This window comes from Numenius arquata, chromosome 5, assembly GCF_964106895.1.
Source record: "Numenius arquata chromosome 5, bNumArq3.hap1.1, whole genome shotgun sequence".
In the NCBI taxonomy this organism is placed as follows: Eukaryota; Metazoa; Chordata; class Aves; order Charadriiformes; family Scolopacidae; genus Numenius; species Numenius arquata.
In genome coordinates this window covers 54,618,484-54,631,272 of record NC_133580.1, presented here as the reverse complement: position 1 = coordinate 54,631,272, position 12,789 = coordinate 54,618,484, and the positions used below count along the sequence as shown (strand labels likewise).

Here is a 12,789-nt window from a genome sequence, read left to right as displayed (position 1 = left end):
GTTTTAATGCATACAGCAATTATTTACATATGTCTGTGATCTCACTTTTATTTGTCCATGCTTCAGGTTTTAGCTTGAAAAGTACCAAACGTTTGTTTCAGCTAGGTCTTGGCTTTCTAGAAAACATGTTTTTTTCCACTTTGTTTCACTTACTAACATGCGGTAGTGAAATGATGGGAGCATTCCAGTTAACAATAATTTAACTTCCACAGTGGTGTTGGCCAAAATTGGTAAAAATACTAGTTTATATTCTCATCGTCTGAAACTGCATGAGAGTTTTAACTTGAATTAGTTAAGTTCAGAGCACTTAATGAGAATAATAGAGGAATCGATTTGAGGGCAGAAAAATGTTACTAAAACAGAAATGTGAGTTCCCTGCTTTTTTTAGGGTATGCATAACATCCATGTCTGTGATGTATTCACACGTTGTATGCAATAATGTTATTAGTCAGCTACAAGCAAATTGAAATACCACTATTTCGGTCAAAATAGATATTCCATGCTCTTTTTGATCTGTTTACCTCTATCCAGCACTTCATTTGAACCTCAGAAATTCCCAATTTTGTCTAGGTTTGGGGATAGCAAGAGGGGGGTGAAAAGGTCTTTTCTAGCAGCAATAGAGGAAATAGTACATATAATAATATGTGTTTTCTTAAGATGTGCACATCTTCAGGCTCAATTTTTTTTAGTGTTCCATATTTCTAAAATAAGGACAGAAAGATGTGACTAAAACTAATTTTCATGGTTTTAATTTAGAAATACATTTCCTTTTCACTGTTCTTCAAACAAAACCCAATTTACTTGCATGTAACAGTTGCTGCCTTCAGAGAGACAGTTTCACACAGGGCTGTCTGAACGGTCAATAGAAGTCATCTCAGTTATTCTTCAGGAGGTGCACCACCTTTCTTCTCCTTACTGTGCTGCCTTTTGTGTTAGTATTGTAGTAGCCACTGTATTGATGCTTAGGTAAATTAGTTCTGCTTTATCCTTGTTTTCAGATTTTTGTTTTCCTTGTAGTTTGATTTATAAGGCAGTATCTATACATGTGCATTTGTGCTTTTCTCCACTGAACTATAGCACTGTATAGCACCTGGTTTCCATGCAAGAAATCTAAGTTGCCCATTTTTCTGCATCGGATTGATATTACTAGAGATCTAGCTATTGTAGTTTATGGTCCAATAAAAAAAAAAGCTCACTTGACTATACTGATGTGAATATCCCCTTTTGAAATACTTTCTTTAAAAAAGTTTGAAGTCCTTTTAACAACTTAATTTAATTTAAAAAAAAAAAAAAAAAAAACAGAAAAAAATCTCAGAAGTCTGACTGCTTCACAGTAATGTTCCTAGTTCTGTATGCATAGAAATGTAATGTTCAGTACAACTATTTGTATATTTTAGAATATGCTATTTTTAAGGGACTCCCCTGTTCTTTTATCTTGTATTACCTAAACAAGCAGCATGTTCCTTGCAAAGGCCATCTCTACAGAATGTTCTTATCTGAAATAACTAAGTTCTTCCTGATGTCACGTGCATATCCAAAATACTACCTAAATTGGTTTTTTGATTGGTTTTTTTCCTCTGAAATATGCCATTTTAATGTATTTAATTTCTTGCAGTTTTCACTTAAGAATTAGAAATTTAAATGTAACATTTGCAATTTTTTCTGAAAAATAAGTAGCGAAACATAGAATTCTTGAAATGCATTTATTTGGCCTTTCAACTTTCCATGAATCCTAAGTAATTCCTTTGTGCTGTTAGATAACCAATACTGAGGCTGAAAGTTGTGTTGTCAGGTGGTGGTGTGTGTTAGAAATACCCAAGTGACTTCAAACAATTCTACTCTGGTAGCAAAACCAGCTTAGCCAGAATAGCACAGGGTGTTGAATGAACTCCTAGTGTGTCAAATAGCATAGTCTGAACGGATTTGAAACAAATCAAGTACTGCATATGTGGAATTCTATATATATATACATTTATTGTTTTCCAAACAACAATACAGGGACCATTCAACCCATGGGTCATTGTTTGCTGTTTTGGTTTTTACTGGAAGGAAAAAGCTGTTAGGACTGTAGAAACTATTTGGTTCCTGTTAAAGGAGGCTGCTTCAAATCAGCCTGTGATTTACTGTCTTAGATTTTTTCCGTCATCAACTAGTGCTGTGTAATTTTTTTGAGCTATATTCATCCCACCTAATTTTAGGCACCAAACTGATATACTTCAATTAGGAGTTTTGCTGCTGTAGGTTCTCTGTTTAGTCAATGGAGAACAGTGGAAACCTCAGTTAAGCATGTAATTTGTTGAAATGCATCTGGGCCAAAGATTTTCAGTCTTAAATCAGAACTATGATTGCATGCTTTGATTACTGACTGTGCTCACACAGTAATTTGGAAAACATTTCAAAACCTTGCTCAAGGTTTCTAGAGCTCAAATTGGAGAGGGGAAAAAAAAAAGGTACAGAGAGCTTCTTAAATGGTTTTGCGAAGGAAAGGTTGATTATTTCATTGGTACCTGATCTCAGGAGGTTTCTTCTCCTAGTCTCAGAGATCTGATGGTCAAGAAGTTAAATGTTCAGCCCAGTTCAGAAGACGATCATTAAGCGATATCTAGGCTTGAAATTCATCTGTAGTCAACTTTCTCAGCAAAGAATAAATGTAGTTCAGAAGTTTTCAGAGAAACTGTGGTTTTGTGACATGGTTTAGTAATGTGTTTTTTTGTTTTTGTCAGAGTTAGGTTGATGGTTGGACTAGATGATCTTAAAGGTCCCTTCCAACCTAGACAATTCTATGATTCTATGGAGGCTCACAAGAGTATGGGAATTTTGTTATATCAGTGTGACTGTTGGATAATACCTCTGACTTGAGTGAAAATGTGTATAACTACAGAAGGGAAGTGGCAATTGGTCCATTGTTTATATTGGCTCCAGGGAACAATCCATCCAGCTTTTTAATTTTAATGGCTTCTTTTTCATAAATGTAATTTTTAGAACAACTTTTAGTATAACTATAGCTTACTGAATTGTAACTAGGCAGCTAATAAAATACGCTGCTGGAATCTTACCCATTTCAGTGTTGGAAGCAGTAAAGCCAGTAGCTTTTAAAAATAAACAGTGGGAATTTGTCAGCTTTCAACATGCATTAAAATTACCGGGCAAGATTCTGAGAGGGCCGTTAATTTATTGAGTGGAAACATAAGTGAAGGCCATTCACACAATAACAGAATGAGATGACTTGATATGGCTAATGCCAAGAATGAGCTTCAGTTCTTTGGAAGATTGGAGCTAAAAAACAGCAAGAAAAGTGTTGGTTTGGGAATGATGAGAAGAAAATAAGTGAGACAACAGAAGAACCAAGTAGTTAAGATTAGCTGATTTCAAGCTTCATTGGAATTTTTGGTGTAAGAGTCCAAGGGAGGACGAAATACTGATGAATCTGTATAAAAACATTTGCCTGCCTCAGAGTACATGGTAAAGCCTATGTTTTAATCTTCAAGTTATGATGAGCCAATAAGTGACAACTTTAAATAATAACTTTTAAAACTAACCCTAAAGATACAATAGATGCCTTCCGTGGCCAGCAGTCACTTTTTATTTTAGATATGTCATAGTGGCTTAAATATTGGTGTTTTGGGGTATAGTCTACAGTTTTAGGCAACTACAAAAATTGGTGGTGAAGTTTCAGCCTGTGTTATTTACAGTCTGTAAAAGGAAGTATCTGAAATGTAATGTGACTCAAGTCTATGCCAAAACAGCAAGAGTCTGCCAGCAGTTAGAGTGGGATATTTACCTGACTATTTCTGTTAGAATATCTATATTTGCGTACATGAGGGGAGAGTCCAAGGTCATTGGCTTGCTGGATATAGTTGAAAGATATCACTTATTTTATTGCATATTTTGAGTATATTCCTGTTAGTATAAACACACATGTGAAACAAGGCAGGGAACATTATCTTAGTATGTAAGTGAGATGAAATTTTCATTACCTGCTTCAGAAATAAAGAGTGTTTTGCAGGATACTCTTTGAAGCTACCTTGCCAGTCAGATCATAGAATCACAGAATAGCCCAGGTTGGAAGGGACCTCAAAAGACCATATGGTCCAACCTGTTGTTGGAAGGGAAGCCTAGATGAGATTATCTAGCACCGTGTCCAATTGCCTCTTGAAAACCTCCAGTGGCGGGGACCCTACCAGATCCCTGGGGAGGTTGTTCCAGGGATTGACTGTTCTTAGTGTAGAATATTTTTTTCTTATATCAAGATGAAATCTATCCTGGTATGACTTGTCTTCTCCATGTGGCTCCTTGTGACAAGAGCCTCTGTCCTCTTTGCAGCCACCCATTACATACTGGAATACTGTGATGAGTTCCCCCCTGAGTCTTCTCTCTCTTCTCCAGGGAGAAAATCAGTCTCTCCCTGTAGGACAGGTTCCCCATTGTCTTCATGGCCTTCCTTTGGACCTTCTCCAGTGTGTCTGCCTGTCTTGAATTGTGGAGACGAGAACTGAACACCACAGTCCGTGTGTGGCCTGTCAAGCGCTTGGTAGAATGGGATGATCACATCTCTTATCTCCACTGGTAATGTCCCTGTGGATGCAACCCCGGATCCAATTTGCCTTCACTGCTGCAGTGGTCCACTGCTGACTCCTGTGCAGCTTGTCCACTATTGCTCCCCACCCACAGAGAACCCAGCCTGCACTGGGCTCTCGGTTTATGTCATCCCAGATGCAGGGACTTGCACTTGTCTCTGTTAAACTCCACACTGGTCTTGCTGGCTCACTCTTCCAGCCTGCCCAGGTATGTCTGTTTGATGGCTTTCCCTTCCGACGCCTCCAGCTCACCACCCAGTTTGGTGTCATCAGTGCTCTTAGTCCCATCATCGAGATCATTTAGGAAGATGTTGAACAGTGTGGGGGCCAGTATTGATCCCCAGGGGTTCCCGCTTGTGACAGGCTGCCAGCCTGAGTAAAAACCATTGATTACCACTTTCTGAGTGTGACCTGTGAGTCAATTTCTTGCCTGTCTTGTAGACCAAGCCAAGTTCTTATGGGTAGACAGTTTCTTACAAAACCAGGTTTTATACTGTGCTTTTTCATCAGTAGAATTCAGTGCCTTGAAGAGGATGCAAGAAGGAAAAATAACTTGGTCATTCAGCAGGACTGTGAATTTTATTAGGAGTTCTTTCATCTCGTGGTCCAGATCATAGCATTCATCTATGCTGTTAAAGCTACTGGACAGACTACATGCCCACAAGTTTAGATCACAACTACTCTGGGGATCTTGTAGACAATAGTGTGAAGGACAACAAATACATTAACAATGTATTTTAACTGATGTGTCACAGTTTACCTGATCAGCTGTGTCTCCAGATCTCCTCTGTTGCAGTTTTAGTATTGTTGACCTGTTTGGGTTCTATTCATTTAAGATAGGAAAAATGACAGATTAATTCTGTATTAATGTTTGTTACTGTGATTTTTGTTTTCATTAATGCATTACTGTAGGTTTTGTTTCCCTTTTTTTCCTGTAGAGCTCTTCTTTATAGAAAGACTGCTTATAACCAGAAAACGGCTGGTGGCAATGGCTTTGCACCTACTATACTGGAATCACAGAAATAAAGAGTTCAGTGAGAAGATTTGTGGGACGCGAAAGGGGTTTATACTTTGAGCAAATCAGAATGACTCCTGGAATAGATGCTATTCCTGCCTAATGATTTTGAACTGCAAACTGTGTATGTTTTAGGCACTGTGAATGTGTACTGTTTTGTATAGCTCTGTCACTCAAGCAGTGTGAGGGCAATTAATATGCATATTAATACAGTCATAAACAGGCTGCTGTGTACAGTCTTCTTGCTTTGCTGCTAAATCCCTTGCTGCAACAACCAGCTGAGTAGTACCAGCAAAACAAAAAACGTCAGTGTTGATGAGGTCTGTCAGCTTCTGCTTATGATTTTAGTCAGTGAGACATATGTGACTGAAGCAGATGTCTCTAGTTTTTCACCGCCAGGATTCTTCTTGATGTCTTTCATGCCTATCTTGTTCCTCACCCTGCAAGACATAAAAATCAAATCTCCAAATGTTGCAGCATTTTTCAGCTATAGTGTTCCCTTTTAGGAAATTCCACAAGGTATTTTGGGGTGTATTATATGCATATCTTTATCTTCAGTAACGAGTAACTGATGCAGATTATATTTTCTCAAAGAATAACCCAGGCAGTTTGTTTGAACTACTTGTTAAAAAGTGCTTGTTACAGTGGGAAGGTGAAAATTGAGTTGTTTGGGGTTTTTTTTGTCTTTCCCTATTAAAATTATAAACTTCATATTTTAGTGATGTTAAAATATCCAATATGGTTGAATATAAATTTAAAATATACATTTGTTCCTCTGTGTGTAAATCAAGTTAAATAGGGCAATATTTTAAACTGGCTAGGATCAATAGAAGAAGAAACAATTCTGTTCTAGCAAAACTGGTGGATACCCCAAAATTTCCCATTTGGGGGGTGTATTCCAGGTGGCATATAATCTGGCTGGAGACTACAAAACTGATCATAATGGGTTTGTGGTGTTCTTTCACTTTTAGTAATTTGTCCACATTTATAATCATGTTCATTTTAACGCTGTGTAAAAATCTGTTGTTGAATGTCACTTGGTGTTCTCTGTGCTACTAATAGAACAAAAATTACTAGCTTTCAGAAACTAGATTTTATTTCACAGATTGTTTTTTTTCCCCCCCAAAAAACCCCTTAGAATAGCATGTTTGGGAGTTTTGAGATTATGTGTAATTAACTAAAATCACTATAGTAACAGCAGTTTTTGCAGAGGTTTTGGCGATTGCTAAAACCAAGATATATTGTAAAACCACAATTATGTTGGAGGAAATAAGAGAGGATTTCCTCATACTTTCAGTGGAATTGAAGGTGGAAAATGAAGAGAATGCTTTCTTTTCTAATTAAAATCTTAAGGCTCCACCTAATACTTTAATTAGCTTTTCTCAGCTTTGACTCCCACGGCTGCATACAGAATCCCTGTGGGATTCTCCTAGACCCTAGGATGCTTTAATGCTTCAGCTGGTTGCTCTGTATTATTTTTTGAGGGAACTGATGGAAGTGATATGAAAACATTGTGCTAATAAGTTTCTGTATCCCTCAGAGTTCCTCTTGCTGGAAAACATTTTTCATTGCTGCTTCTCCATCTCTTTCTGCCACACACAGGAGTTACAACTCTCTTAAGAGAGTATCTGCTGGAATTGAATGCTAAATTAATTCACTTTTTACTATGCCGTACAGAATAGTTGCTTGCATATTGCAGAGGACATTGCTAAAGAGCTATATGAAATTATTCTTTTCCCGTGGAAGTATTTGTATCTGGAATCAGGTATACAGGTTCTGTCTGTCTTGTGTCAAGTTCTGGATAAGTTGTAAAAGCTGGAACCGATGTGTTTCTATCCCTGTATGAGATACCAGAGCTGATATTGCATACCATTTCTTCATAAGTGCTGTACTATTTCTGTTTTTCACTTTAAACTTTTCCAGTTAAGGATTATTTTTGAAGCTTAAATATTTCTGTGTTCTAATCTGATATTATTTGTCCTTTTGCAGTGTGTGAACTTTAAATACATGTTTGAGAACTTCAAATACATGCTTCATTACAAGGAAGTGGTAGGAAAAAAAAATCGTGGTGGAATTGAGAAAACCTTAGTAGAACCTAAGCAACCTTCTAGCTTCTTACATTTTCAGTTCTATTTTTTCTTGAATTTTACAATATCCTTATCTTACAGGTTTTATCCCTTTTTTCTTTAAAATTTTAAGAAAAGCGGTAAATGTAGTACCTTGCAAGTACCTGACATGAAATTTGATGATTAGAAAGGAGCCCTGTTGATTACTAATACTTTTAAGTTATTTGTTCATACGGAGTCTTATAGAAGTTTTATCTATAATGACCTAAAAAGCAATTTGGGAGCGAGCACTGTTGAAGTTGATAAATCCTTCACTGGCAATGTTGTTTATTTTAATTCCCATTTGAAATAAAGTGCCTTTGCATTCTTCTGAAAACCTAGGCCAGAGTGGTGATGAGTTCGAATAAGCCAGTTCTCTAGATAATTTCTTATGGTGGATCTATTTAGCAAGATGCTGCCTCAAAAGCTGTGTGTTTGGTTTTTGGTGTTTTTTTTTTTTTTTTTTTAAAAAAAAAAGTCCAGCATGGTATGTACAAGGAGAATGCTCTGCAGTTTGAGGTTTGAAGAGCTGAGGAAGGATTCAAGATGATGATCTTCCAGTGGAGTAGGCAGCTGCAGAAGCTGCCAGGGTGTGGAGCAGAAGTTGTGGCTGTTGATTTCAAATTCAGCAGTCTTCCATGCTTAGGAATTTCTTCAGATTGAAGATACCACTTAGGACATGTGGCTAATCCCATTAGCCAAATTACTTATTTTAATCAGCTGACCTCAGGTTGCCCACATCTCCTGGGGCAAAATGGAATGGGCTTCTGCAAATCTTTCAGTATATGAAAAATAATTCCCCTACTGTGGAATTCAAAAGGTTGACAGCAGATGGGGCTTTTAGCACATGTCCTACCGTGTATGGAGCTGGGCATTGCTAATACATGTGATAATACTGTTGTCAAGGCCACTCCTGGTGGTGCCTAGCTGGATTGTTCCTGAGAGGGATTTGCGTGCAGTTGTATTATTTGGTTCTCAAATCATACAACTTTGAAGCCTTGGGAACACTTTATGGGTTGGAGGGGTTTTTCCCTCTTTAGCCTTTTCTCTTAAAATAGAAAATACCTAGGGGATTGTATTTAAAAACCCTCTTGACTTAATAAAATATTAGGGTTAAAAAGTCAAGAAATAGAGTTCTGAATTAAAGCTTTTTTGTTAGTCTGCTTTAAGTGTAGCTTCTGGGGTCATTCCTTAAAATATAGTCCTTAGCTAAATAAGTATATGCTATTAGTCAAATAGTAAGACATGTTCTGCATTTGGTTTAAATGACTCTAAAATTCAGTGTGTAGCCACCCCCTTCACTTAAAATAATTGTAAGAAACCATTAATCTCACTATTTTCTTTCCAACCATATCAAAACTAGTACATGTTAGAAACCAAGGGGTCTTAACCTGCTGTTTATTGTGTTTCTTGTGAGAGTACCCAAAAAGAAATGCCAGAGGTACTACAAAAAGCGGAATGGGAAGTAGTGATTTTTAAAATTTTTTTACTGTCATGTAGTCATACTTCTCTTACCAAACCCCTGTCATTTTTCTTTTGTCATTCCTCATGTGTGCAACCTTTGGCTTTCCCCAACTATTGTCTGATCTTTTAGATGGCCTTCGGAGCAGTTTTTTCTTCTCCATTCTCCATCCAAATTCGGATGGGAGAAAAAAAAAAAACACTTAGATATTGTAGACAGGATAAAAAATGCATATTACTGATATTGTACAGGGACCATAAGGTGGCCATTGTACTAAATTCTGTATGAACAAAAATGAAAGCCAAGGAGCTCATGGTAATATTTTTGAGAAATATTGCAAGAACTAGAATATTCAAAATATTATATATGGAAATTCATGTGGATGGTATAGCTGTTCATGTATGTATCTTTATCTTAGTTGCTCAAAATGTGGCATTTTGGATAATGGGCATGAGATTCATTAAGGCCAGGTAGTGCAAATGAACTGATATCATTTAAGTCCAAGGAACTGTACTGGTTTATACTTTGTGGGCAGTCTCTCATCATTCTTTTAATGAACTATAATTGATACTTAAGAATTGGATTACTGTCCCTTCGTAAAAACTTTCAGCGTGGTTTACAGCTGTAATGTCCTTTTGTGTTAATAGGAATGTGTGAAATCATAGAAAACTTGCAAAATTGTCATTTCTTTGCTGTAGAAGGTATCATATTTGCTTCCATATGGCATGTATGAAATTTTCCTAAAAAGCAACTTGGTCTCTAAGTTCATTGCTCTGGTTTTGCAAAGTGGGTAAACCTTTGCATCAGGATAGTACCATTTAATACAAGGATTTTGAATTCACAGTAAGTGGGTTCACAGGCTTTGAATTCACACTGCAGCAGGAAGGTGTTAGTTCTTTTCCTGCAAATCGTTGCATGCCGCTTCTGCCTATGCATGGTGAGTTTGCTGGACATTTCCAGAGCAAGTGGATAGTTATCACTGGTATCACAGGTATTTGAATAGCACAAATGGTGTAAGAATAGTCAGTGAATTATGCGCTAACACTTTTCTAGTAAATATTTGTATTGTTCACAGAAGTTTTAAAGTGTTTTGCTCTTAAAGTTCACTGGAGTGAGTTCATCTTACTGCAGCTTGAGCCTTCTCAGTTTAAAGGCACCACTAACAATCTCCTGAAATCTGCACCTGAGAACTAGTTGTAATCTAAGACCTTACCTGAAATCAGAGACTTAGAGGGTGATCTTACTTTCCTATTAAATTTGGTGACATAATTGCATCCTTTATAATAGAATAGATATGTTGGGGTTGCTCCTTTGCGAATAGTGACCACTTTTGATCTAAGATTTCTAAAAGCAGACAAATAATACAAAATCACTTTTTAAAAAATTTTATTATTTTGAAAACCTAATTAATTTGATTTCTTTGTATTCATTATATTCAATCCAGTGAACTTTTAAATTCTTTTTATCTGCCAGTGCTGTATATTTAATGCACACTTAAGATGCTCTGAGGATTTGTTTGTGAGTAATGAGAAATTCTTTGAGAGAATCTCATGCATTCTGCATTCATTTCAGAGCACATTTCAGGTTTAATGGACCAAATACTTCTAGACAAATTTTGAAAGAAATAACTGTGAGTGGTCACAGATTTCTACTGCTACTGACTTGGTTTTGAGCAGAAATGTAAAATATTTAAATTTGGGCCAACTTTGAACCAATTTACTTTGGTCATTCGGTTTTAGACCTTGCAGCTTTCACTGTTTTTGGATGAGTGTCCGTGCCCAACAAATTCAGCACAAGGCCTGCAGTATCACAGATGGTTACCTAAAATGACTCTCCATGTCTGGAAGTCAGTCATAATCTTGTTGCACAGCCCTGATTTCCATTCTATATGGATACTACTGCTTAACCTGGCTCATGGTATCCTTTGGAACGTAAAAGCTGTAAATCAGATTGGCTCCACAGGTGAAAGATGATATTGTGAACAATTGTATTATTGGGTTTTGTTTGGTTGTACATAATTGACTAAATTCAACTTCAAGCTTTGACACCAGACAACTGTTCTGGAGATACTTCTTTAAAGTGCTGAAAGAGTCTTGCTACTCTTCTAATGTGACAAATGGAAAGTAGTTTTAGAAGTGCTAGCCAAGTTAGATAAAAAGTTAATTCATTGTATCTGCCAGAGTTTCCTAATGTATAAGCAGGTTTACTGTTTGGAGTCAACACTTATCAAGAAATAACATGTTATGTTATTTGCTCTCAGACATATTGACTTTGTAATGTTTTTACGATATGAAAAAGAAATACATGATAAGCATTGTTTATATGATAAACATTTCACAAGGGGAATTCCATGCTTATTTTGGTCCTATCTCTTCTTAACCTAGTTCCTTGGGTAATGCAGGATTCCCTTCAACCAAGAAGTTGAGAAGCTGAGGACTTGTCTCTGTGGCTTTTTATATTCTGTAGTGGTACTTGATTCTGCAGTTATCGGCAGTGAAACATTCCAGATTTGAGTGTAGTCTGACATTAATGAAATGCTTCCTACACATCTAGTATCAGCTGAGGATTTTGAGCAAATTTATGGATGTTAGATAAGCCAAGTAGGAATGATATTCCTTATAGAACTAAAAAAATAACTTGTTTGAAAGAATAACTTGGAGAAAAGGTAAGGTGAACTAACTCTGTAGATAAAAACTCAGGTTCATTTTCTATAATACCAATTTAAAAAAATCAAGAGAATCTTTAATATTTGCATAGATGCAATCGCTGCTGTTTGGGATACCCTGTTAGAAGAAAAGCTGTCTCTTTTGCTGATTATCTAAAACAATTGCTGTGCTTCTGTTCTTACAGTATTTAACTGCTTCTACAATACTAATTTTCCGGCTTAATTTTTTTAACAGTAAAATATATTTTCAAGTGTAGAACAGATGGTCATTAGACATTCTTTAAGAGTCATTTTCAACTAAATCTGACTTGATCCTGTTGGTAATTATTTCTTACTTGGTAGTCATTCTTAGGTCCAGTTCTGAAATTTTCACTTTTCTCTTTGCCATAAAATCATAGAATGGTTAGAGTTGGAAAAGTGACCTGAATACAAAATATCCTCTTTTCTGAACCTCTTTTTTCTGAACCTACTTTACATGTGACTGTGCATATGAAAGTATGTTATAAATGGGCGTATGTATACATGCAGACCTTCCATCCCACAGCGGTGAAGTAATTTGTATGTGCTCTGTGCTATGGATTTTTAAGACAAAAAAATTCTCTCCAGTTTTCTGGTGGGGCATGACCAGTCTTGACACACCACAAAATCTAACCCAGAATAGCCTGAAACAGAAGTAGGTCAAACCACATTCCTTGGAGGAATTAGGAAGTAGGTAAAACTGCATTCCTACAAGTTGGAGAAGACTTGGAAAGGCAAACATTATTATTAGAATTGGTCAGAGCTTGGTCAGAATTGTAGAATGAGCCTTTCTTTCTTTTGCAAAAGGGAAAGTACCAAGCAGTTTATATTCTTGAAAAGCACTCTTCACAGCTCTCTGCCTGCTTAACACCTTACTTTGAAATATTTCTTCAACTGTGATTTGGAGGAAAGTCATCCTTGAATCAGCACCCCTGCTATTGCCTGCA

At 36.7% G+C, this 12,789-nt stretch overlaps 1 protein-coding gene across 2 annotated transcripts in view; it reads left to right on the top strand.

Annotated features, from left to right (window-relative positions):
* ZFYVE28 (zinc finger FYVE-type containing 28) overlaps positions 1-12,789 on the top strand; it is an 80,692-nt gene that overhangs the window by 50,797 nt on the left and 17,106 nt on the right. The gene's annotated exons all lie outside the window — the stretch shown is intronic.